Source organism: Lissotriton helveticus, chromosome 2_1 (genome assembly GCF_964261635.1).
Source record: "Lissotriton helveticus chromosome 2_1, aLisHel1.1, whole genome shotgun sequence".
NCBI classification, from domain to species: domain Eukaryota; kingdom Metazoa; phylum Chordata; class Amphibia; order Caudata; family Salamandridae; genus Lissotriton; species Lissotriton helveticus.
This window is the reverse complement of record NC_136059.1, coordinates 82,779,661-82,804,346: the sequence shown is the minus strand read 5'-3', so window position 1 is coordinate 82,804,346 and position 24,686 is coordinate 82,779,661.

Genomic DNA, 24,686 nt, shown 5'->3' with positions numbered 1-24,686 from the left:
AAGAGGCATGCAGAAGTGGTAGAAATCGATAAGGGATTTTGGAAATTGAAACTGGTGAACTGGGATGCGGATGCAGCCAAGACATGCACAGAACAGCTATCGTCATCATTATGTGTAACATATACAGGGCCGCCCTCGACAAGCGACACCTAGGAATGTACTCCAGCCCAACATGATCTAATATGAATAATTGAAAATGAATTTTGGTTTGGCAACTCAGTTGCCTGGAACAGAATATATTCTTATAGATTCCAAGAGCTCTACACCCGTCTGGTTCATACAAAAAATCTATTCTATTTCTCAACAGTCTGCAAAAAATGGCTGAATTAATTAAGATAGTGGTCCTTAATGACCATCATTAAAGTTTACTTTCAACCAACAGTCCTTTTCCAAGGGCGACGTCTTAAGTATTTTTTACAGAAGTTGTAGAGAAAATTTAGATGTGCAGGGACGTGCACCCTTCTACAGATGATAGGATATTAAAGTAGCGCCTTTAAGCCACATTAAATAGACTGGTTCCTGCATTTTTATTTCTTCAAATGCATTCAGAGCCAGCCCTCTGTTTTGCTGTTCGGGTCTTATTAAAAAGGGCCTTATTTTGGCACAAGTTAATGAACTTTTGACACAATTTAGCCAGGTTTTAATCTATTTGGATTATGCTATTTTTGTGATTTTTTTATTCTTTTATATTTATTGATAGTATCCATGTATGATGATGTCTGATACTCTCTTTCGCCAGTTATGTGTGTTTTACGTGCTTGTTTTCAAGGAAGGGTAGTCCTATCTTATTTGAAATGAATGCCATGACTGTTAAAGTCATTTCATCATTAAGGAGTATCTTAATGTGATTTATCTTATTTTTTTAATGTAGTAGTGCATGTGCACTGTTCTACCCCTAAGGATGGACACTTATTTATAATTTGTATTATTTGTTTTTATTATTTGTATTGTTTATTTTTTGGCTGTATTGCCCTTTTATGATTATGTTAATATTAAAATAAGATTTTTCATTCATTCATAGACAAGTATCAAAGCTTCCTTAGTTGTGCTTGAAAAAGGAATGATAAATGCGCTATAAGCAGGTCCTCATTTTCTCCAAGAGGTTATTCCAGTCCACCTCCATCTGAGATTGGTCTATCTGTATCTGCATACACTTCTGCTGAGTATCTGACAGTGCTAATTTGAAATAAGTCCGGTATATTTTGTCAGTCTCTGTGTGTCTTGGCCAGCATACAAATTCACTTCTTGTAAGATTTCCTTGTATGCAGAGATCAAATTCTTAAATTTGCTGAAGAAATAATATCTTTATACGCTGAACCTTCAGGACTGCAGTCAGCCACAAAGCAATCAGTTTCCCACCTGAATCCATGGGGTGACCTCATTTTAGGCCAGAACACCTAATTAATGTCTCAGACAGAGCCGATAGTGGTCGCGAGAGCTACAACAAGAAACGTAATCGCCAACGGGATGAGTGAAATGTGACAAGGCGCTACTGAAGGGTCTTGGCTCCAGCTCAAAAACCACAGACCAATTCCTGGTCCTGCTTGGGGATAAGTAGATGAATTTCAGTGTCCACTGGCTCTTCTACTGGATCTTAATGAATACAAGTTATATGGAGGATGGCTGATGCCAAGGTAGAAAATGAGTCGGGCAATGGAGGAAAAAGTCACAAATCTTCCCAGCTTGCCTCATTTGTCTAGAAACATCGATATATTTGAGAGTCACTACAATAGACCTCACTGCCATACTCTCCACTCCTAGCCATAGAGGATATCCTGCACTTGTCTTAAGATGAGTGGTGGTTCTTGACATAAGCGTCAGCCCTTTTAAAGTCCAAGGTAGAAGAGACCCCACACTTTGGACATAGTGAGCTAAAATCATAAAGAGTCAAAAAGCACTATCACTGATAAAAACACTTTTCTAGGCTATATAGGGTTTTCCCTACCTAAGTAGGTGACAGCCAATTATATTTAATATATAACTTATACCTTCCTCCAGGATATGGGAACTTTGGGAAGTATTAATAAATAAACAATGCAAGTGCTTAAGTATAATACCCAGGACCTCATTTATAGTTTGGTGGAGTGCGAGCACCAGCGTAAATCAGCCGTGCACCCACCCCACCAAACCTGCTGTTCGATCCCTCTTTTAAGAGGGAAGTGTTGTGTTTCCACTGGCAGGGCCTTCACTGGGCAACCAATCCCCAGAACGCACGGCCCTTGGTGCTTACGTTCCTTGTTTACCTAAGCATAACAGATGAACAACAGTTGGTTTTACTGTTTGTTTTGTAACCATAACTGCACTTCAACTGTGTTTTTTTCAGGGAATTTCTGAGATTTTTTAAATATTCATTAAGTTCTTATAACAAAAATTAACCATAAAGTAATGTTGACCTTTGTTTTTATTTAGTGAATTTATGGAGTATTTTGATTATCATTTCTTCCTTGTGCCTAAACTCCTTTTTACAACCAACCTCCATGTGCACAGCCTTTGACTGAGTGCAACACAGAACCTTTGCATTCCAAAAGAGAATGTAAAAAAAACTTGAGCGCGATGGGAATGAAAGCATTTCTGGTATAAACCTCATAGATATGTTAGTTTAGGAATAAATTGCATGCTACGGATATTTGTCAAAAGAAACGTTTAAAATTGTAGACATTTTTTCTTCACACACAGGGCCCCTCTCCCATGATACCCACGGCTCATGAGATATTGGCAAATTTCTTTATTAATAAAATATGTATGATTCCAACAGGAACAGACCACCATCTACTTAAATGTCTCTGTTTGAGTTCTCTTTTGGAGCTAGTTGCCAACTTCAATAATGGTTCCACCAATGACAACAGCCTCTAGGGTTTATAGAATTCAATTATTTTACTCTTGAGCTGACAAAAACATTGTTCCTTTCCATGTAATCTGGTTTACCTCTTGGTGTATGTCCAGGCCAGATCTTACACCTAGGCATAGGCAAACTTTCCACTATGATCACACACCTATCTCCCCTGATTTCTACTCAGATACCAACTCATGGGAAATAAGCACTTTTTTCCGCTATCCTTAAAAGATGTCACTGCAGATGTTCACTTACCTTGTAATTATCATCCAATTTAGACTCTTATTAAGGTCTTGGAGGAGTGTGTCAAGTCGGGTATCAATTATTTTGAGAAGCTCAGATTATGAAAAGAATAATGTTGGATTCTACCCAGTCGGGCCTTTGAAGAGTTCACAGTGCGGAGTCAACTCTGATCGAGGTGGTTGATGAATTGTGTTTGATACTGGATGATGGCATAGGGCAGCTTTCATCCTCCTTAATCTCTCCGCCAAATTTGAATCAATCCCTCATATTATTTTGTTGTTTCGAGAACATGAGATTGGTATCTCTGGCTCAGCTTTAATGTGACTAAGGTCTTATTTACAGGGTAGAATGCAAGCAGTTAAAGTTGCTACTTGCTAATCTAAATCAAGGTTTGTAAGGCAAACAGTCCCACAAGGTTCTTCTTTAAGCCGTAATTATGTCTTATCTTATAATTATTTTTATCACAAGATGAAATCAGGTCAGCTCTTGATATAGCGAGTCATAATGTCTCCATGTTTACCATTGAATTGTAAAGCAATTGAATGTGCCAGACTTGCAACCATTCTTCAACAAAACTGGTCTAACTTTGCACTGTACTCAAAAATGAATTGAAAAGTTAGTTTCATCTACATATGATCTTTGGTGGCCTTGAAACGTTGCGAGAGGGACCTTGAGATTTTGTATGTTGGATCACCTTTCAGCTGCCTCCAATTATTAGTAGAGCTATTTGTAAACGCTTTATTTTAAAAATCACTCTGAGTGGGGGTGCTGTAGTAGGACGGTTGGGGGGTTGGCTGAAACAGGCTACATAATGGGGAAGCGCACATGCCTGGCAAAACCAAAAGCTATTAGTGCATCCTCACTCCCATCAACCTCGATTGATAAGATGCTGCAGAGGGCTATAGGGGTGGTCAACACAGAAATTGAGCTCACAGAGAGGCGTTTATCACTTACCCCAGACCTATATATTCCAGCATCCGATCTATCAATGAAGCAAACAGCTACTCAAGTCCCTCTAGATCTAACAATGACACCACCACCCTTAGGCGTCTCACCAACAAAAGCCCCACGAAGAGGCAGGAACATCACCACCATGCCAAAGAATGGAAAGTGAAAGCAAACGTCTGAGACGGGCTCTAAAAGAAAGAAACTGTGTGAGGAAGTAATATCTAGCATAGAGGAGGGTGAGAAGAAGCAGGCTCAAACTCCTAATGGCCAACCACCCACCAGAGCACATATGAATCACCCTACCTGGGCACTGAACCTCTTGACTGATTTGAAGAGCCAACTAAGAGCTATTGTAAGAGAAGAACTGACCTCCATTCTTAACCGTTTAGATAACTTGATAACGCTGGGGAAAAGTAGACAAATAAACTCTGACACAATTTTAACCCAGATAATAGCAAGGGGAATTGACTCTGGCTGCCAGATAGACACTCTAAACCTAATATCTGTGGACGGGTTGGGTGTACAGACCAATGCTTGTCCCACCACAACTCAAGAGCTAAGGGAATTGAATGTTGATAACCACCAGGCATGCACAAGAATAAATCAAGGAGCTCCCGCTCCAAGGGGTAGGGACAAAAATAGTTCTCCTCCACATGAGTCTAGTGGGAATGTGAGTGGGCACGCGAGGTCAGAACACGCTGTGGATGGGCCTGAACCAGTAAAGCTGCCGACCATAAATCTACGCCCTGTTTGTTCCCTGTATGTAATCATATTGGCTGGAGTCCCCGGAGTTAGAACCAATCAGAGGGAATCACAACTTGACCTCAGAAATAAATGCCTGTTCTGGCTAGCAAAGCACAGGCAGTTTGACTGCGGCGGGGTAGGTGAAATTCTAAAGGTTTGTAGAGTAGTAGGCTGGGTGGGAAAACGCCAAAAGACAGGGCAAGGTGACTGTATAATTATAAATTTCAGAAATCCCAGAGCTGTGAGAGATCTACTCAAACAGAATACATCCCACCAGGACCCCTTAACAGGAATTAGGCTCTAACTCCAGGGGGTGCAACAGTAGGGAAAGTGTTGGAAAGTGTAGAGGTAAAAATTACTATTCTAACTCCAGGGGGTGCAACAGTAGGGTAAGTGGTGGATAGTGTAGATGTAAAAATTACTATTCTAACTCCAGGGGGTGCAACAGTAGGGTAAGTGCTTATTCAACTATGTAGGAACTTAGGTTTTGTTCATTGAGCTGAGGCATTGAGAGTTTTAAAGTATGACACCCTTGCCCCCATTGTCTTTGCTATATCTTGTTTTTTTAATTCAAGGTGGCACGTACGGCGGACTTTTTTAGGCTAATATCTATGGTTGTATCATTTTAACTTCATTTTTATTCATCTTATTCTGGTTTTATTGTCTTAATTTTTATTTTATTTTGGCAGGTATCTTGGATCATGTTCCTCTACAGATGAATGTACTGTACCCTATTTTCGGATCAGGACCCAGTCCGAGCAGAATAACTAATGCACTTTATTTTGATCAAAAGGTTTTTAAATGTACAGGTTTGTGTTATTATTGATAGATGAACTAATTGTAATGCTTTGAAACATCCTGTATGTAACTGTACATATCTTTTGTGTTTTTATGACAGTGCACTTTTATGGTCCTTGAGACCGAAATTAATTTATTGAATGGAATGGTTCTTGAGTCACATTGTCATGCCACTCACCTGGCTCTTGTCGGCAGAGACAATGCTGGGTGGTGTCTGATCAGGAAATTGTAACTGTGAATTAACTGCCACCCCAGAAGGGAAGAGGGATTGTAACAAAACAACAAGATCGGATTCCTTTTGTTCTGACCAAACTATTATTAGCTTAGGCTCTCCACAAGGTCTTTCATCACTACGCTCAGATAACCTGTGTTCTAGGCGCACAACTAAATCAATGAATTCAGTACAATCCGACAGGGATCCACATCTCCTCTGGCCATTGAGTTTCTATGACTAACCTAGTGAATGATGCAATATATGAAAGTAAATCCTTACTTCCTTGTCGTAGGTTCAGCAGCTCATTATCGCTTGCTTGAATGAAGATGTAAAGTGGCGATGCATCGTCTCCCTAAACCTTCCAAAATCGTACAAATCAAGGTCATTGTTTTCAGTGAGTGGGACCTCCTATCTCTCCTAGGGTGGCGTTGGATCAGGGAATTGTAACAGTGAATCAACTGGGAAACATTGTTTACAACGCATGTGTTACAACGCGTGTCATTACAATGCATTTTTTACATCGCAAAATCAATGACAACGCATGTCATAACATCGCATAATCCATTACAACCCATTCCCCAAAGTAACACCCCAGCCCCGTTAGAATAGTAATTGCATTGCAATGGATTATGCGTTGTAACGAAATGTGTTGTAATGACATGCGTTGTAATGGATTTTGCGATGCAAAAAATGCATTATATTGACAAGCATTGTAACGTGTGCGTTGTGAAGTGTCATATTCAAATCAACTACTGCCCCAGAAGGGAAGGGGAGTTAAGATAAAAAACCAAGCAGGGGGGCATTTGTGCAAGGGAATGGCGGTGTGTGGTATTAATCACAAAATGCTAACACCACGCGCCGCCATTCCGAAAACGCAGGGATGAGCTGTATTTACAAAGATACGACACATCCCTTTGTTTTCTCTAGCGTTGGCACTAAATTAGGCTGCCTAGCGCCAACACAGGCATCCCTGCACAATAGTGCAAGGGGGCCTGTGTTGAGGGAATGATTGTTTTTGTGCAGGAAGGTGTCCCTTCCTACACATAAACAATCACAAACAGCACTTTGAAACTTCTATGTGTGCTGCATTGTGCAGCACACATAGAAGTTGTAAATCGTCATTTTTTAAACAATCATTCATGGCATTTTGCTCTTACTATGTGTGCTGCACAATGCAGCACATTTAGAAACAACAAAAACGAGGAGAAATAATGCATTTCTCCTCATTTTGCTATCTCACGACAAAGTTTTCCCTCGTTTTAATTTTGGTGCTGCCTCCTATTTACGCCACCCTTGTAAATAAGGAGCAGCGTCAAAATCAATGGGTGTTGCAGCGGAACGCCCACCACAACACCCATTGCCTATCCCTTTCACACTTAGTGTAGCATGAAAGGGGGCCTTATTTACAAGACGGCATTAAGCCATGTTAAGTGACTTAGCCCCACTTTGTAAATAAGGCAAAGCCGCTATTGCCACAGGATCGTTGTTAAAAGTGACATTCCTGTGGCGATAGGGCTTATAAATATGCCCCAGAGACTTGCATGCCTTTTAGGTCAGTCCTGGAGAGTGTCGTCGTGATATGTTCGTATTGTAGTGAGCAGTGACCTGTACTGCAAATAAAAGTAGAGGTTAATCAACAAATGAGTAGTCGTGAAATATTCCCTCCTGCCTTTGACATTTGTACTAACAGTCATTTACACGATAATGAAACTATTGCTGCATAGACTTCCGATAATCAACTGTTCCCCTTGGAGTTGCGGCATTCCCAGCAGAAGTCATATCATGTTTTCACATCACACACTAAGGTACACCTTGTTTGTTCAACACTAGGCGCAAGGCGCACAAGAGTGTGATGCTGGATTCACAGACTGCAGCACAATAAAGGATGGCACATAAGAATGTCACTGTGTGCTAATACCAAGGCCTTGGTATGTGCGTTAAATAATATCCAAAATGTCTCAATGTTGTCCTGTTTCTGATTTTCAGCATCATAAAAACAAGTCTTTGGTTGATGCATGTTCCGTTAGTGCACTAATCTTAAGGATGGTACTCAACCATGTTTTCTCCTTTTATTTTGTAGGTGCAGCGTTGCAAGGATGGAGTTCGCTGCATGCGTGTATTTGCAAGGGAGAAGATGTCTACAGCGTTGGAGATTCGCAGGAGAGCAATGCAGTGTTGTAGGGATGGTGTTTGCTGCATTGCTGTAGTTGCAAGGGAGAAGATGTCCACAGCATCGGAGACTCGCAGGAGAGCCGCAATGCAGAAGAAGCTTGGCAGGGTCGTGGAGAGGTTCAGGTGAGAAGGATCGCTGCAGAGGATCTGTCCCTTTCAACCAGTGGGTAAGCCAAGCACTGCCTCATGGTTTAGGTGCAATATAAATACCATTCCCAAATCCAAGTTAGCAAGGCAATCTAAACATGAGCGCCCGCTGGGGACTATGATTCTGCCCAAATATCACCATAGTCATAATGAGTCGGCCTACATATCACCATAGTCATGTGCCTATGAGTCAGCCCAAATATCACCATAGTCATGATGAGTCGGCCAGAAGGCCCTGGGGGATATTACTGTTTGTACTTTGATGTTTTATGACTCGGTGGCCTAGGAACCCGGGAGATAATTACCATGCCAAGAATGTTGTCAAGAAATGAGTCCCCTAAACAACCAGGGATACATTGAGGGGTGAGCTCGATTCTGTAAGACCCCCACACAAAGGGGTCAGGAGGAGTGAGAACAAAAGGAGGTCAGGGTCATGACACACAGGATATGTTTCTGCAGTAAGATTAGAAACTTCCAGACGAACCTCAGCTGGTGGTTTGTTTATTTATTAATTGAATGAATTGTGTGCAGTACTCATTCAGCCCAAAACCCCTGAGTGCCAGTGATCTATTGTGGGGAGTTGACAGCAGCACCAAGCAATTATATTTGGACTCAAACCCCTGGCAGAAAAGGTGAGTCTTTAGATGCTTGTGAAAGGATAAGATGTTGGTTCTCTGCAAAAGGCAGAGAGTTTCAAAATGAAAGCAGTAGTATAAATTATTGTTTTGTGACTGAATTTCCGTTGCAAAACATTAATACTTTACCACCAATTCAAAAGTGGTGTTAACCCTTTTGCAACTGCGAAAGTGTCCCTGCGGTACCCCTTTGAGAATGTAAAAAAGAACATTTTAAGAGCAGGCAATGGTCGACTGCCTATTAAACAAGCATTAGAAATGCAATCGGGCTCGGATTTATTTGAGTTTGAGCTAATGGCATTGTAAATGCCAATGTCTTTTTGCCATGTGTTATGGAGTGTGTGCATGTGGTGTGTAGTGGAAGTATGTTGGTTGAATTGTAATTTTACCAATGGTGGCATGCTGTGCTTTATATGAATATGTTTAAAAGTAAAGTGTACCATACTGCGATTGCTTGGTGGAAAAGTGCACTGCCGGCTGGAGCTGTGTGTGCCTGGTGGAAGGGTGCACTGACGGCTGGTGGGTGTGTGCTTGGTAAAAGCGTGCACAGATGGATGATGGTTGTTGGTGTTTGTGCATAGTGAAAGCATTCATTGACGGCTGGGGGTGTGTTGTTGTGTGTGTTGTTTTCTGTGTGCTGGTGAGTGTGTGGTGGTGAGTCTGTGGGGGTGAGCCTGGGGAGTGAGTGTGGTGGTGAGTGTGTTGTGTTGAGTGGTGACAAGTGTGTGGTGTTGAGAGACTGAGGTGTGTGGTTTGTGTGTGCGTTATGTGTGTGTGGTGTTTTCTGCACACTCACACACTGCCCCTACACATTCACACACTGCTCACCCGCACACTCCCAATGTCACCCTGCATAGTCACACACTGTTTACCCTGCACACTCATTCTGCACACTCACACAATGTGCACCCTGACACACTGTCTCTGCAGTCACTCTGCACTCACTGTCACTCTGCACTCACTGTCACTCTGCACTCACTGTCACTCTGCACTCACAGTCACTCTGCACTCACTGTCACTCTGCACTCACTGTCACTCTGCACTCACTGTCACTCTGCACTCTACAGTCACTCTGCACTCTACAGTCACTCTGCACTCACTGTCACTCTGCACTCTACAGTCACTCTGCACTCACTGTCACTCTGCACTCACTGTCACTCTGCACTCACTGTCACTCTGCACTCACTGTCACTCTGCACTCACTGTCACTCTGCACTCACTGTCACTCTGCACTCACTCTGCACTCACTGTCACTCTGCACTCACTCTGCACTCACTCTACAGTCACTCTGCACTCACTGTCACTCTGCACTCACTGTCACTCTGCACTCACTGTCACTCTGCACTCACCGCCACTCTGCACCGCCACTCTGCACCGCCACTCTGCACCCCCACTCTGCACTCTGCACCGCCACTCTGCACCCCCACTCTGCACCGCCACTCTGCACCGCCACTCTGCACCGCCACTCTGCACCGCCACTCTGCACCGCCACGGCACCGCCACTCTGCACCGCCACTCTGCACTCTGCACCGCCACTCTGCACCGCCACTCTGCACCGCCACTCTGCACCGCCACTCTGCACTCTGCACTGCCACTCTGCACCGCCACTCTGCACCGCCGCACTGCCACTCTGCACCGCCACTCTGCACCATCACTCTGCACCGCCACTCTGCACCGCCACTCTGCACCGCCACTCTGCACCGCCACTGTGCACCGCCACTCTGCACCACTGCACCAACTCTGCACTGCACCGCCACTCTGCACCGCCACTCTGCACCACTGCACCGCCACTCTGCACTGCATCGCCACTCTGCACCGCCACTCTGCACCACCACTCTGCACCGCCACTCTGCACCGCCACTCTGCACCGCCACTCTGCACCACCACTCTGCACTGCCACTCTGCACCGCCACTCTGCACCGCCACTCTGCACCGCCACTCTGCACCGCCACTCTGCACCACCGCACTGCCACTCTGCACCGCCACTCTGCACTCTGCACCGCCACTCTGCACCGCCGCACCGCCACTCTGCACCGCCACTCTGCACCCCCACTCTGCACTCTGCACCGCCACTCTGCACCCCCACTCTGCACCGCCACTCTGCACCGCCACTCTGCACTCTGCACCGCCACTCTGCACCGCCACTCTGCACCGCCACTCTGCACCGCCACTCTGCACTGCCACTCTGCACTGCCACTCTGCACCGCCACTCTGCACCGCCACTCTGCACCGCCACTCTGCACTCTGCACCGCCACTCTACACCGCCACTCTGCACCGCCACCCTGCACCGCCACAGCACCGCCACTCTGCACCGCCACTCTGCACTCTGCACTGCCACTCTGCACCGCCACTCTGCACCGCCGCACTGCCACTCTGCACCACCACTCTGCACCGCCACTCTGCACCGCCACTCTGCACCGCCACTCTGCACCGCCACTCTGCACCGCCACTCTGCACCACTGCACCAACTCTGCACTGCACCGCCACCCTGCACCGCCACTCTGCACCGCCACTTTGCACCACTGCACCGCCACTCTGCACTGCACCGCCACTCTGCACCGCCACTCTGCACCGCCACTCTGCACCGCCACTCTGCACCACTGCACCGCCACTCTGCACCGCCACTCTGCACCACCACTCTGCACCGCCACTCTGCACCGCCACTCTGTACCGCCACTCTGCACCGCCGCACTGCCACTCTGCACCGCCACTCTGCACAGCCACTCTGCACCGCCACTCTGCACCGCCACTCTGCACTCTGCACCGCCACTCTGCACCGCCGCACCGCCACTCTGCACCGCCACTCTGCACCGCCACTCTGCACCGCCACTCTGCACCGCCACTCTGCACCCCCACTCTGCACTCTGCACCGCCACTCTGCACCCCCACTCTGCACCGCCACTCTGCACCGCCACTCTGCACTCTGCACTGCCACTCTGCACCGCCACTCTGCACCGCCACTCTGCACCGCCACTCTGCACCGCCACTCTGCACTGCCACTCTGCACTGCCACTCTGCACCGCCACTCTGCACCGCCACTCTGCACCGCCACTCTGCACTCTGCACCGCCACTCTGCACCGCCACTCTGCACTGCCACTCTGCACCGCCACTCTGCACCGCCACTCTGCACCGCCACTATGCACCACCACTCTGCACCGCCACTCTGCACCGCCACTCTGTACTGCCACTCTGCACCACTCTGCACCGCCACTCTGCACCGCCACTCTGCACCGCCACTCTGCACTCTGCACCGCCACTCTGCACCGCCGCACTGCCACTCTGCACCGCCACTCTGCACCGCCACTCTGCACCGCCACTCTGCACCGCCACAGTGAAGTAGTGTGGCTCACTGGTTAGAGGCGGCAGACCCGAGAGCAGAGGACGGCCCGGGACCAGGGTTCGATTCCCGGCGCGGCAGGTTTCTGGACCAGGGTCAGCGGACTCGATAATTCTCTCGCCTCGGTGCCCACTCTGATCAGCGTTCACACTCGGCAACTCTGGGCATTAGCTTGCCTCATCTTCACTAACGGCCCCACCAGACCGCCGGGGATGCCTGGTCTCACCCTGGAGATACCCATTAAGGGACCATCTCTCAGGGAAGCCAGGAAGGGTTTCGCAGCGGTCGAAGCGCCTTGGGACCCTACGGGTAAGTAGTGCGCTATATAAATGCCTATACATACACTCTGCACCAACGCACCGCCACTCTGCACCGCCACTCTGCACCACCACTCTGCACCGCCACTCTGCACCGCCACTCTGCACCGCCACTCTGCACCGGCACTCTGCACTCTGCACCGCCACTCTGCACCGCCACTCTGCACCGCCACTCTGCACCGCCGCACCACCACTCTGCACCGCCACTCTACACCGCCACTCTGCACCCCCACTCTGCACTCTGCACCGCCACTCTGCACCCCCACTCTGCACCGCCACTCTGCACCGCCACTCTGCACTCTGCACCGCCACTCTGCACCGCCACTCTGCACCGCCACTCTGCACCGCCACTCTGCACTGCCACTCTGCACTGCCACTCTGCACTGCCTCTCTGCACTGCCACTCTGCACCGCCACTCTGCACCGCCACTCTGCACCGCCACTCTGCACTCTGCACCGCCACTCTACACCGCCACTCTGCACCGCCACTCTGCACCGCCACTCTGCATCGCCACTCTGCACCGCCACTCTGCACCGCCACTCTGCACCGCCACTCTGCACTGCCACTCTGCACCGCCGCACTGCCACTCTCCACCGCCACTCTGCACCGCCACTCTCCACCGCCACTCTGCACCGCCACTCTGCACCGCCACTCTGCACTCTGCACCGCCACTCTGCACCGCCACTCTGCACCGCCGCACCGCCACTCTGCACCGCCACTCTGCACCCCCACTCTGCACTCTGCACCGCCACTCTGCACCCCCACTCTGCACCGCCACTCTGCACTGCCACTCTGCACCACCACTCTGCACCGCCACTCTGCACCGCCACTCTGCACCGCCACTCTGCACCGCCACTCTGCACCGCCACTCTGCACTGCCACTCTGCACTGCCACTCTGCACCACCGCACCGCCACTCTGCACTGCCACTCTGCACCGCCACTCTGCACCGCCACTCTGCACCGCCACTCTGCACTCTGCACCGCCACTCTGCACCGCCGCACTGCCACTCTGCACCGCCACTCTGCACTCTGCACCGCCACTCTGCACCCCCACTCTGCACCGCCACTCTGCACCGCCACTCTGCACTCTGCACCGCCACTCTGCACCGCCACTCTGCACCGCCACTCTGCACCGCCACTCTGCACCGCCACTCTGCACTCTGCACAGCCACTCTGCACCGCCACTCTGCACTCTACACCGCCACTCTGCACCGCCACTCTGCACCGCCACTCTGCACCGCCACTCTGCACTGCCACTCTGCACCGCCACTCTGCACCGCCACTCTGCACCGCCACTATGCACCACCACTCTGCACCGCCACTCTGCACCGCCACTCTGCACTCTGCACCGCCACTCTGCACCGCCACTCTGCACTGCCACTCTGCACCACCGCAACGCCACTCTGCACTGCCACTCTGCACCGCCACTCTGCACCGCCACTCTGCACCGCCACTCTGCACCGCCACTCTGCACCGCCACTCTGCACCGCCGCACTGCCACTCTGCACCGCCACTCTGCACCGCCACTCTGCACCACTACTCTGCACTCTGCACCGCCACTCTGCACTCTGCACTGCCACTCTGCACTGCCACTCTGCACTGCCACTCTGCACTGCCACTCTGCACCGCCACTCTGCACCGCCACTCTGCACCGCCACTCTGCACTCTGCACCGCCACTCTGCACCACCACTCTGCACTCTACACTGCCACTCTGCACCGCCACTCTGCACCGCCACTTTGCACCGCCACTCTGCACCACCACTCTGCACCGCCACTCTGCACCGCCACTCTGCACTGCCACTCTGCACCGCCACTCTGCACCGCCACTCTGCACTGCCACTCTGCACCACCGCACCGCCACTCTGCACTGCCACTCTGCACCGCCACTCTGCACCGCCACTCTGCACCGCCACTCTGCACTCTGCACCGCCACTCTGCACCGCCGCACTGCCACTCTGCACCGCCACTCTGCACCACCACTCTGCACCGCCACTCTGCACCACCACTCTGCACCGCCACTCTGCACCGCCACTCTGCACTGCCACTCTGCACCGCCACTCTGCACCGCCGCACTGCCACTCTGCACCGCCACTCTGCACCGCCACTCTGCAACACCACTCTGCACTCTGCACCGCCACTCTGCACCGCCACTCTGCACTCTGCACCACCACTCTGCACCGCACTCTGCACCGCCACTCTACACCGCCACTCTGCACCACCGCACTGCCACTCTGCACCACCACTCTGCACCGCCACTCTGCACCGCCACTCTGCACCGCCATGAAATTCGCACTCTTTACCTCTTACTGAACTCGCCACCTGTTGAAATAAGTTGAATGTTCAATATCATCCGAAATTGCACTTTCCCACTTATTTTTATCGCACATCAGTGCTCTAAAACAAACTCGCTTTACATTCCGTGTTCAAACAAGGAGGTGCAAGGTAGCTGAAAACTGTAAACGTTTTATTCCAAACAAACATTTTTAATTTCGGTAAAAGCATTTCAGCTATTCAAACATTGAAATTAGCCGAGTAAACTTGAATGGACTGCCGTGCGCGAAAGGTAAATGTTAAACGCGCGCATAATACATGCAATGTTAGGGTGAACGCGCTCGCACCATCTGGATTGCATTACACGGGCACTCTGACAGCTCCTAATTAAGATTAATCACTCTGCCGTGCTCGTTCTCGCACACAATATGCCACATCGGGCACGCGTAAATTACTTACAGCCTATCACATCAACGCTACAAAATACCCAGCACAGCGAAGACGAATCACTAGGCAGATGCCAGAAAACACTAAGGAATGTGTCTGGAATGTGTCTGGCCAGAGCCCTAGAGATACTTTTTTTTTCTCTTTAACATTAGGAGCTCGAAACTCCACCCACTTCGTGGGCGTAGGCCGAGCCCTAAAAATGAAACATTCCTTTGAGGAAAACAGGCTGCATTTAAACAAAAAAGATTGCTTTAATAAAAAGCAATCACATACATGTTGGCCTGCTACTTCTAGCAGGCCTCCATCCCTGCACTCGCGGCGATCCCTAGAGGGTCGCAAATTGCACCCTACCTCATTAATGTTCATGAGAGAGGTCACTTTGCGACCTACTAGGAATCACTATTGTAAAGTAAGAAGTTTCATACATTAGGAATAGCGATTTCCTAATGGCGATTCAGAGATAATCACAATAAGAAAATCCCTATTCCTAATGTTTGTACAACTGACCCTTGGTGGGGTAGGCTGGGGCCAAGCGGGTCAATGGTTGTAATCTGCCCAGGTTTCACTTGTCCCAAGAAGTCAAAATATATGGGAGGAACACTGGAAAATAATTAGGAAATCCTGGAAAATAGTGAGCTTTGTTCCCTATTCCAGAGCAAAGTCTTCATTTCTTGGTGGACCCTCAGGGTCCAGTTTGTAATGCCCCATTAATTCTGCTGTGTCATCAGTAACTCCAGGGGGCGGAGAGGGAGCACAGCAAACTGGGGGTTTACAAGGACACTTGTAATGAGGCCCTCACTGTATTGAATGAGCTATATGAGATGAAATATAAAGTGCCTTCTGTGAGTAGCATGCTTAATTGGTTGGTTTGTGGTTTCACTAAATATTTTTGCCTTTTCCTCTCCGGTCTTGTATTTTATGCTTCTCCCTTTACTTCTCTCTCTCCCTTTTGCATCTGTTTGTTCGGCTGTAAATAAAGATTTTTTTCTATTGATTTGTTTAAGGATACAGTAAATGGCTTCTCACCTCTTCTTCCATGTTATGATCAAGTGTACTGTTTGGTTATCCAGAAAAGCCGATGTGTATTTTTTTGAGAGCTTATATGGAAAGAAATTAAACAAATTAAATATGAATTGGCTTTATGTGGTTGAGTATCCAGTGCTTAAGCTTTGTGGGCAGCGGCGTCACCCATGCACTGGGCGGAGTTGGGGTTATTATTTAGATTAATACATGTGGGAAGATACAGTTGTAGCTTGAAGTGCCTGAATACCCTATGGGGTGATAAGCCACGCTTTATAAATCCTGATTGATTGATTGATTGATTGATTGACTTATTCATAGGGTAGTTGTCCGGTTGCCCATCAGACTTTGGATGTCAGGGCTAATTACAGCTGTTTGGGATTGACTAGTGGAGAATGGACTAGATGGACTTTCGTGGAGGGCTTTAAGAATTCTCATTGCTTTGGTGTTTGCTGCAGGTAGGTTTTGGTGCAGTGGTGGGTTGTGTAGTCAAGTGGTGGATGTGAGTTGCAACAGGCATGACTTTGAGGTGGATGGGGTGAATGTTGTTGCAATACTGCTGACCCAAGCACCCTTAAAGCATGCAGTTAGAGGTCTTTCTACCATTCTTCCGCCTTCAAAGCGCCAGAGGGTTTGCAAGATTGGGAAATGGTTGTGCCTTGTGATTTTTTTAAGGCTGTAATTAAACTGACCCTCCTGGCAAACTTTCACTCTGAAGACCTAAGAAAGGTTTCACCTAAAATGTTCTTGAGGTATACAATTCACAGTTATTTGAAATATTGTTTGTCGTGCTCTATCCCAAGGGTAATGAGAGCTAGAATAACACTTTTGAGATTTTGTATTTTTGAGAGGCAGGCATCATTCATTTTGATATATGTGTGGCCTTTGTGAAGTAAATCTTGTACATACTGCCTGTGTTTTTCAAGAACGAATTGAGGAGCGGATAAACTGCTTAGGACCTTTTACGCATCAATATGGTGTCAGAAGATGCAAAAAGCAAATGCTCTTAGAATTAGCGTTCATGCAAAATTATAACATAAACTTTGACTGACCATATCATAAACTATCCCTTCAACCTTTATTGGTTAAAAGAACATATAATGTACAACCCTTCAATATTTTCTGTTTACTGATCATCACAACATATCTGAAAACAGCTCTGGATCAGGAAAGGATTGAGGAACACATCTGGGCATTAACAGTATGAGAAGGGACAAGGTTAGCCGCAAAGAAGGCCCTGGATCAGGAGGGCACCGGGAAGCAGAGGGTCCATCAGGAACAAGGGACAGATGCATAGCATAGATTGTGGAATGACCAGAGACAGAAAAAGGACCACGAACCGCAGAGACGCCATAAATAAAAGTAAACATCAACTACTTAAAACTACACACACCCGCTGTGAGAGCTTGTGCGGGTTTCGTTGGATATTTCTGGCACCTTGGTACATGTTGCACAGGGATTGGCCACTCTCCACAGCTACACTTAGACATCCCTCACAATTACTTCCTCAAAAAAGATGAAGAAAAGGATGCTCCAACTGACAAAATATTGGTGGTGTAGATGAGGACTGTGTATCTGCGAGGGGGTCGATTTGCATTTGTGTATGTCAGGAGAATAACAGAAGATAAGGCTAGGGCCTTTTTTGTAAGAGACTTGTCACTAAGTTGTTTGATCCAACAATATTCATGGGCAGCTTCTGGTAAGTATAATTTGCAGGTACCATGTTGGAGAGCAGCCCACCCTGCAAGGGGGGAAAGGGGTCCTATGGACATCCCCGTGCAGTCACTGACTGCACCCACCTGCAAGGAGATCTCTAATTATCTTTAAAAGTGCCGGCGGTTTGCAGCCTACCCAGTGAAAACACAGAGCGGCTGTAAAGAAGCCGCTCCGTTTTTTCACCAAATGTGCTGCCCCAAGGGCAGCACGAGTCTGCGACTGCCCTGGGGGCAGCGCATTCATCATAATAGGACTCATTTTCATTGTTTGCCCCGGGCACACCTTTTGAAAGTGCGACTTCACCGTAATACGGCCCTAGGTCTTCTCAGTGGAGCTGAAGATTAAGTCATCTATGAGTGCCAAAAGATATACTATCATGGATGTGACTTAGAATGCTGGCACCAGGGTGTCAAGGACTAAGGTCATGCCAGCTGTAGTAACCAAGTCCACGCTGGTAGTAGTATTTCATGAGGATTTATTCAGGTTGGTTACAGCATAGTCGTACAGTAGATATTAGCCCCACCAGGAGCACCCAGCTAGGCGCTCAGCCCTTCTCCAACTGTGAGTTCTCACTCCCAACATTCCATCTTACATCACCCAGGCAGGGTTCCACAGATACAGCATAAATGATAGCAACCCAGGATACTACATACCCTCCTTCGTTCCAAAAAGAAAACAAAAAGAACCGTGGATCCAAGATTTTCCCAGTTTTACTGGCCATCTCTACATGGACCAGGTCCTGTAGCACCAGGGTAAACCCAAAATGAAGAGGCAGATGATGCCTTACATAGTCAAGACTTTCTCTGACCATGTGCAAATGGAGACTTTAAAGAGTCGAACAGAGGGTTGCTATAGACATTTTCAATCCTAGACTTACAGTCAATGGCTGCCCAGAGCTGGCAAGGTAATACTGCCTTCCGCTTTGAACGTTCCATCATCATCCTACCTCGTGAGGTTCCGTGAATTCTGAACCAGGGTCATAAAGGTCGTGATTCTGTTGCGATTTTGGTAACAGCGAACCGTAAACAGTGAGCTCAGCAAGTATGAGTATTTTCATCATGTTACACCAATGGATTCACTGTGTATTTGAAGATTTCGTTCTGAATCCTTGGGTTCCATTTTGTGCATGGCAGCCATTTTGTAGTTGCCCTCACATAGGCTGATGACTTTAGCTGACTTTTGAATGACCTGAGTGAACTGACCCTGTTGCCTGAAGCTGACCTTGTTAGACCAGTTCCTTGCCCAGTAGCTGATCAAGATAGAGATCAAAGAGTAGGACATTGCTGAGTTTATGGTACATGCAGACACCCTGCTATCTTTCTTCTCATCTGTTTCTGTTCCTTCTTTTTATGACCTGTTTACGATATGGGTTGGGGTCTTTTATTATGGGTTTGTTCAGCTTGTGTAAGAAGGAATGTTTTTTTTTTTGCATGCTTGCAAAAGCTAGGACTGCCCCTTACTTTTGTACTGAGTCATGTAACCCTAAAACATATAAAAGGCCTCTGTCCTCTGTATTCCTCAGACTGCCTCATTCAGTTGCTAAGGCAGCTGGGTGACGTAGCCTCACTAATTAAAATTTAATAAAGATGTCTTTTCATATTTTCAGCTTCTGTGCCAAGTTCTTTTTTATTAATAAGTATTCCCTGAGAATGAAGATTTTCATTTCTTCACTCGTTACCCTCCCTAAACACACAAAATGCGCCCACATTTTAAAGTACAGCTAGAACTACATGAGCAACAAGAGAATCCCAGCATGTGAAAAGAACCCATTTAATCTAATAATGCCTAAAGAAACAATGTGCGAGGGACAAGATGGCTCCTACGTTGGGCAGAGAAATTACACGGAAATATGTTCCAATAAGTGAAATGCAATGGTCTTGTATTTTGGAGAGCTTCATAAAGTTTAATCTTTCGCTAAAAACGTCCAATATCTGTTTCTACAAACCTTGATTATATGGAGATTATTTTTAAATATCTTGAAAAACAAATTTTTGCTTTAATATTTCTTCTAAAGGGTCTCTTGTTCAGTGGCCTGATGGAGCACCAATAAGTCTTTACAAGCAAGACTCACTCTTGGGCTAAGATGTTTTTGGTTCTGTTTAGACATTTTGGGTCTGGTTCATGAAGAAATTAGGAAAAATATGGGTGGAGCTCTCTGCCTCCACCAGCCATTACCTTTCCTACTTTTTGGAATTCACAAATGCTCCAATAGTGGAGAGCACGCACAGGGACAACAGTATCCTCTGTGCCAACACACACCTTTTCCCTTCAGCAGTGAAAATAGTTTTAGCTGTGGAGAACGTCCTTGTACCCCCACTAAATCTGGGGGTGAGCCGTTCTTCCATCTTGGAATGCGATTTATGTCAGCCATTGACTGGAATAAAAATAAGACCTTTTCATGGTGGAAAGGGAAAGGAGGGAAGTTTGTGAATTCCAAACAATGTTAATGTTTGTGGGCATTCACAAACTTCCAAGGGGAACCACACATTCGAATGCCCACTTTTCCATCCTTTGAATGGGATTTATGGGTGTGGAGACCTCTATACTCGCAGCAGGAATCTTTGAAAATGTAAATAGGCTTCTACCTGCCAGGAATCGCATTGTGATTCCTGGCAGTCATAAATAAGGTAAATTAGGTGGTAAACATACGTTTAGAGGCCAAATTTACCTTTATGAATGGGCCTCCACATGTTCTAAATGAATGTGCCTTTTTCTTAGCCTGGAAGCTGATAATGCCATTGTACCAAAAAAAGGCTTGCAACTAGAAGTGATCACCAAACTGACTAATTGGATGCTTTTTCCAAACTCTTTGCCAATGTGGTGTTAGAACACATTGTTGCATGGTCTACTTCAATAACTCTGATACCACTTCAACGGGGAGGTCTTTGATCATTATGCTCTACTACTGACAATGTATTTCTCTTGTGAATAATTTCTAAGAACTATTTTGTAAAGAAGAAACAAAAAGTCTATGCAACTTTTGTTGACATTTCTAATGTTCTTGACTGCGCAGACACATTTGTCACAAGTGAGTAAAGGGGGTATACCGGTAGATCTGCTGTGACAATATGGTTAGATTATCTGTAAATCCTAACAATCAACACATGAAGAAAATCCCTGGTTGGGATGTATTGTGCATTGGCTTCTGTGCTATTTTCACTTTAAACTGCAGATCTTCCAAAATATTAACTTTTATTAGGGCATAGCCACTTAAAATTGGGTAAACTCTAATTTTACTAATCATATACAAATTATATACACAGAGGGCTTAGTATTTTTATTTTAACCCCAAATGACTTCAACACCTTCTTGATAGTTTATAAAGCTTTTCGAAAGAAATGGGTTTGGTTATTAACATAAGCAACACACAATGGTGTTTCTGTTTCTGGGCAAAAGAGTGTTTAAAGATTGATGAATGTATGGTGTTAAACTTTTAAATGTAATGGAATATGAATATCTTTGAGAGATGACTCTAATAACGTGTTGTATTCTGCAACCTTGTACAACACCAACTTAATTGTTAGTACTGTATAACCTATTTCATCTGTCCAGCTATAATATATCGGCCAGTTACAGAAATATCTGCCAGTCTACCTGACAGGCTTAGTGGAGCAAAACACACCACTACAGTGACTGAAGCGTGAAGAACACACCTTGCAGACAGCATATATAAAAATCAAAGACACTGAACTCGCCCTGGTCGAGAATATAATGGATAATACAGTCAAGCTATTATGCAACGCTGCAGACCCAGTCCCCGATCAATCATTCAATGAGTAATTTATATAGTGCAGAAAACCCGTAAGGAGGAGTGTCGAAGCTCTAGAGAGATTTACATAGTAACTAAAACAAATCCTTTTCTGCATGGTAGAACTCCGTCATATATCTAACGGCTTCAGGCATAGAGTTCATTTCAGCACTTGTAACCACGACAAGAGACCTACTTCCTGCCTTTTCCCTCACAAATTTTGGGGAAATACCCAGGTGTGTACCTGCCTATCAAAGAAGGCATGTTGGGAAGCAATCAGTGAAAAAGTGCATTAGCTACTTGGGCGCATGAATGAATACTGTTTCCTAGCCTTAAAAAAGATAGGAAAGCCAGTGTAGCTTTCTCAACAAAGACAAGGTCTGAGATGACCATTGCAAATTGGACACAACATGTGCCACCGCCTTCCGCAGTAATAATATTGTTATCGCCAGCCCTTGATAATATGCCCCTAGCAATTTTTTAATTTGTGCTTTAGACACCCACCGCTGACAGTGAGTTCCCATAATTTAGTTTTGCATCTATGACAGCAAGATCCTCAGGTCGAGTAGTTGAGTTTTCTGCAACAGCATCAAATGATAGTTTGAGGACATCACTATAACATTCACCTAACAGTCGGTGAACATTTGATCAACAAACCATATTCCCTCGGTCTGAACCTTATAATTAACTCGGATGACGCTATTTCCAGCATAAATGGGGTGGCATTCCTCATTCTGATTCTTGAGCCAATAGTTGGATCAACAAGGAGAAATACCATTTTAGAACCATTCAGACTTAGATGGTTGGCATTCATTCAGTCCTGGATTCTGGATAAAGTTTTCATAATTAATTATCCTATGATGATCTTTTGAGTTGTGTTATCACCAAAACACTACTAGTGCGTAATCAACACAATTTTGGAAGCGGACTCCCAGATTAATTAAATATTGATGCAGGGGTTTAATGTATATGTTAAAAAGAGACGAGGATAAGCATGAACCCTGCCACGCCACAGTCCACAGGTAAAGCTTCTTTCCTTCCTGACCAACAGCTACCCAAGATATTTGCTCCAGGAGACCAGAACAGACTAGAAATGCCCGCAACATCAGAACTAATATACTCAGTATGCTGCACCGGATGTTAATAAGCATTGTCTTTGTACCTCTAATTACGCGAAAACCAGACTGAAATTTCTCAGTGAGTCTGGCTGCTTTAAAATGATCATGAAATTGCAGGATAGCTCACTTTTCCATCAGTCTGAGAATCCAAGAAATATTAGAGATCAAGAGAAAATTTATGAAACCAGTGGCACCCAAGCCAGGTTTCCTAAGGAGCAGTGTTTCTTAGGTTTGCTTTAGAATATAGGGAATAATTAATTCGCCAAAAGAGGTGTTATTAACTTTTCTGAATTAAAGAGCCGGCTCCTAATGCCCTGTCTGAAAGTTCTTCCTGGACAGTGATCTCCCGAACAGAAAGACGAATAAACACTCTTCAAAATAGTGATGGTCTCAGCAAGGAAGATCTCAAGGAAAGTAAAAGGTGTGGCATAAAAGTTCACTGACATGACACTGAGGGGCATATTATCAAGGACCGGTGTTAAAATTATTGCCGTTTTATCGGTAGGAAACTGCCGATAAAACGGCGATAATGGGCTTGATAATACGCCCTTGTTAATTCCCATAGAAGCCCATGTTAACATCAGAACCTGGGCTGCTATGGGAATTCACAAGGGCATATTATCAAGCCCATTATCGCCGTTTTATCGGCAGTTTCCTGCCGATAAAACGGCGATAATTTTAACACCGTTCCTTGATAATATGCCCCTGAGTTTCAACCACCCATTAGTATGCCAAGAAGGGGACTGGTCATTGATAGAGTTGATGATATCTTTAAAAAATGTCTGTACCTGTGTACATCCATTTCTAGGTAACTCAGGACGGGGAGCAATATCGGGGTAAGCAAAAGCTGTGGAGCCTGGAACAGGGCATTAATAGTATTTACTCCATCATGAATTTGGTATAAAGATCTTTTTCACCACCTGCATACTGGCTTTATTAGTGGGTGGAGGAAAATGTGAATGACAGAACAGGCCAATGGATGAAAAAGACTAGCCAAAAGCCCATATGAGAAAGCATATTATGTTTAAAATTTTTGTAAATGAAAAGGTCATGGCTAACACTAGACCTAAAAAAGCATAAACTGTTGCAAGTGTCAAAAAAATTTCAGGTGTAGGAGGCATATGCTCGTTGCCACTGACATCTCATAGAGATGATGGCATATGTTGATGGCTTGTTTGTTGTGGACCCCTCTGCACCTCAGACAGTTGAAAGTGGCAAGACAAGAAGAAGGTGAGTGCATACGTCACTCTGAGGTAAGGACAACAAACGTCACCAATACACGTGAAAACAAATCAACTATAAAACCTGTAAACACGTCCCCAGCCGACACACTTCCCTATACTTCCATCAGTGACTCCATGCTACAGGTACACGTTGAGTGTATCACATCATATCACACTTCTGAGCCTGGCTTTATTTTTTTACTTGTAAGGATGTACTACCTGAGAAGGATTTGCCAAAATGGATCCTGAAGAGATGGCCACACTCACCCTACACAACATCACAACCGGGAATGCACTGTTGGTTAGGCAACTAATTCAGCCAGCCCCTAGTCAAAGAGTCAAAGAATCCTCCATGGTCTGATACCAATGAGGATGATGGGGATTCTGTCACTGTGGGACATCTTTGGAATCAAGAAGGCATAACTGGGTGTGAACAAAAGAGACTTTGCATAAAATCTTCAACTACTGTAGTTTGTGAAGTCATATTAATACGTTCCTAGGTCACAGGCAAGGAAATTGGAGAAGACACCATAAAGCTGAAGTCAACAAGGATGAGGCACAGTGGTATGTGTACATCCGTGCACCTCTTATTGCTCCCTCTAATCTAATTGGCAAAATACACCAGGAGAGTCAGGGAGATTTTAGAGCATCCTTTAAATCCACATAGATGACCTATACAAATTACCTTGAATGTGCTCTAGAAACAGGCATCACCAGTTATTTTAAGCCCGATCCTATGTAAATTGCCCCG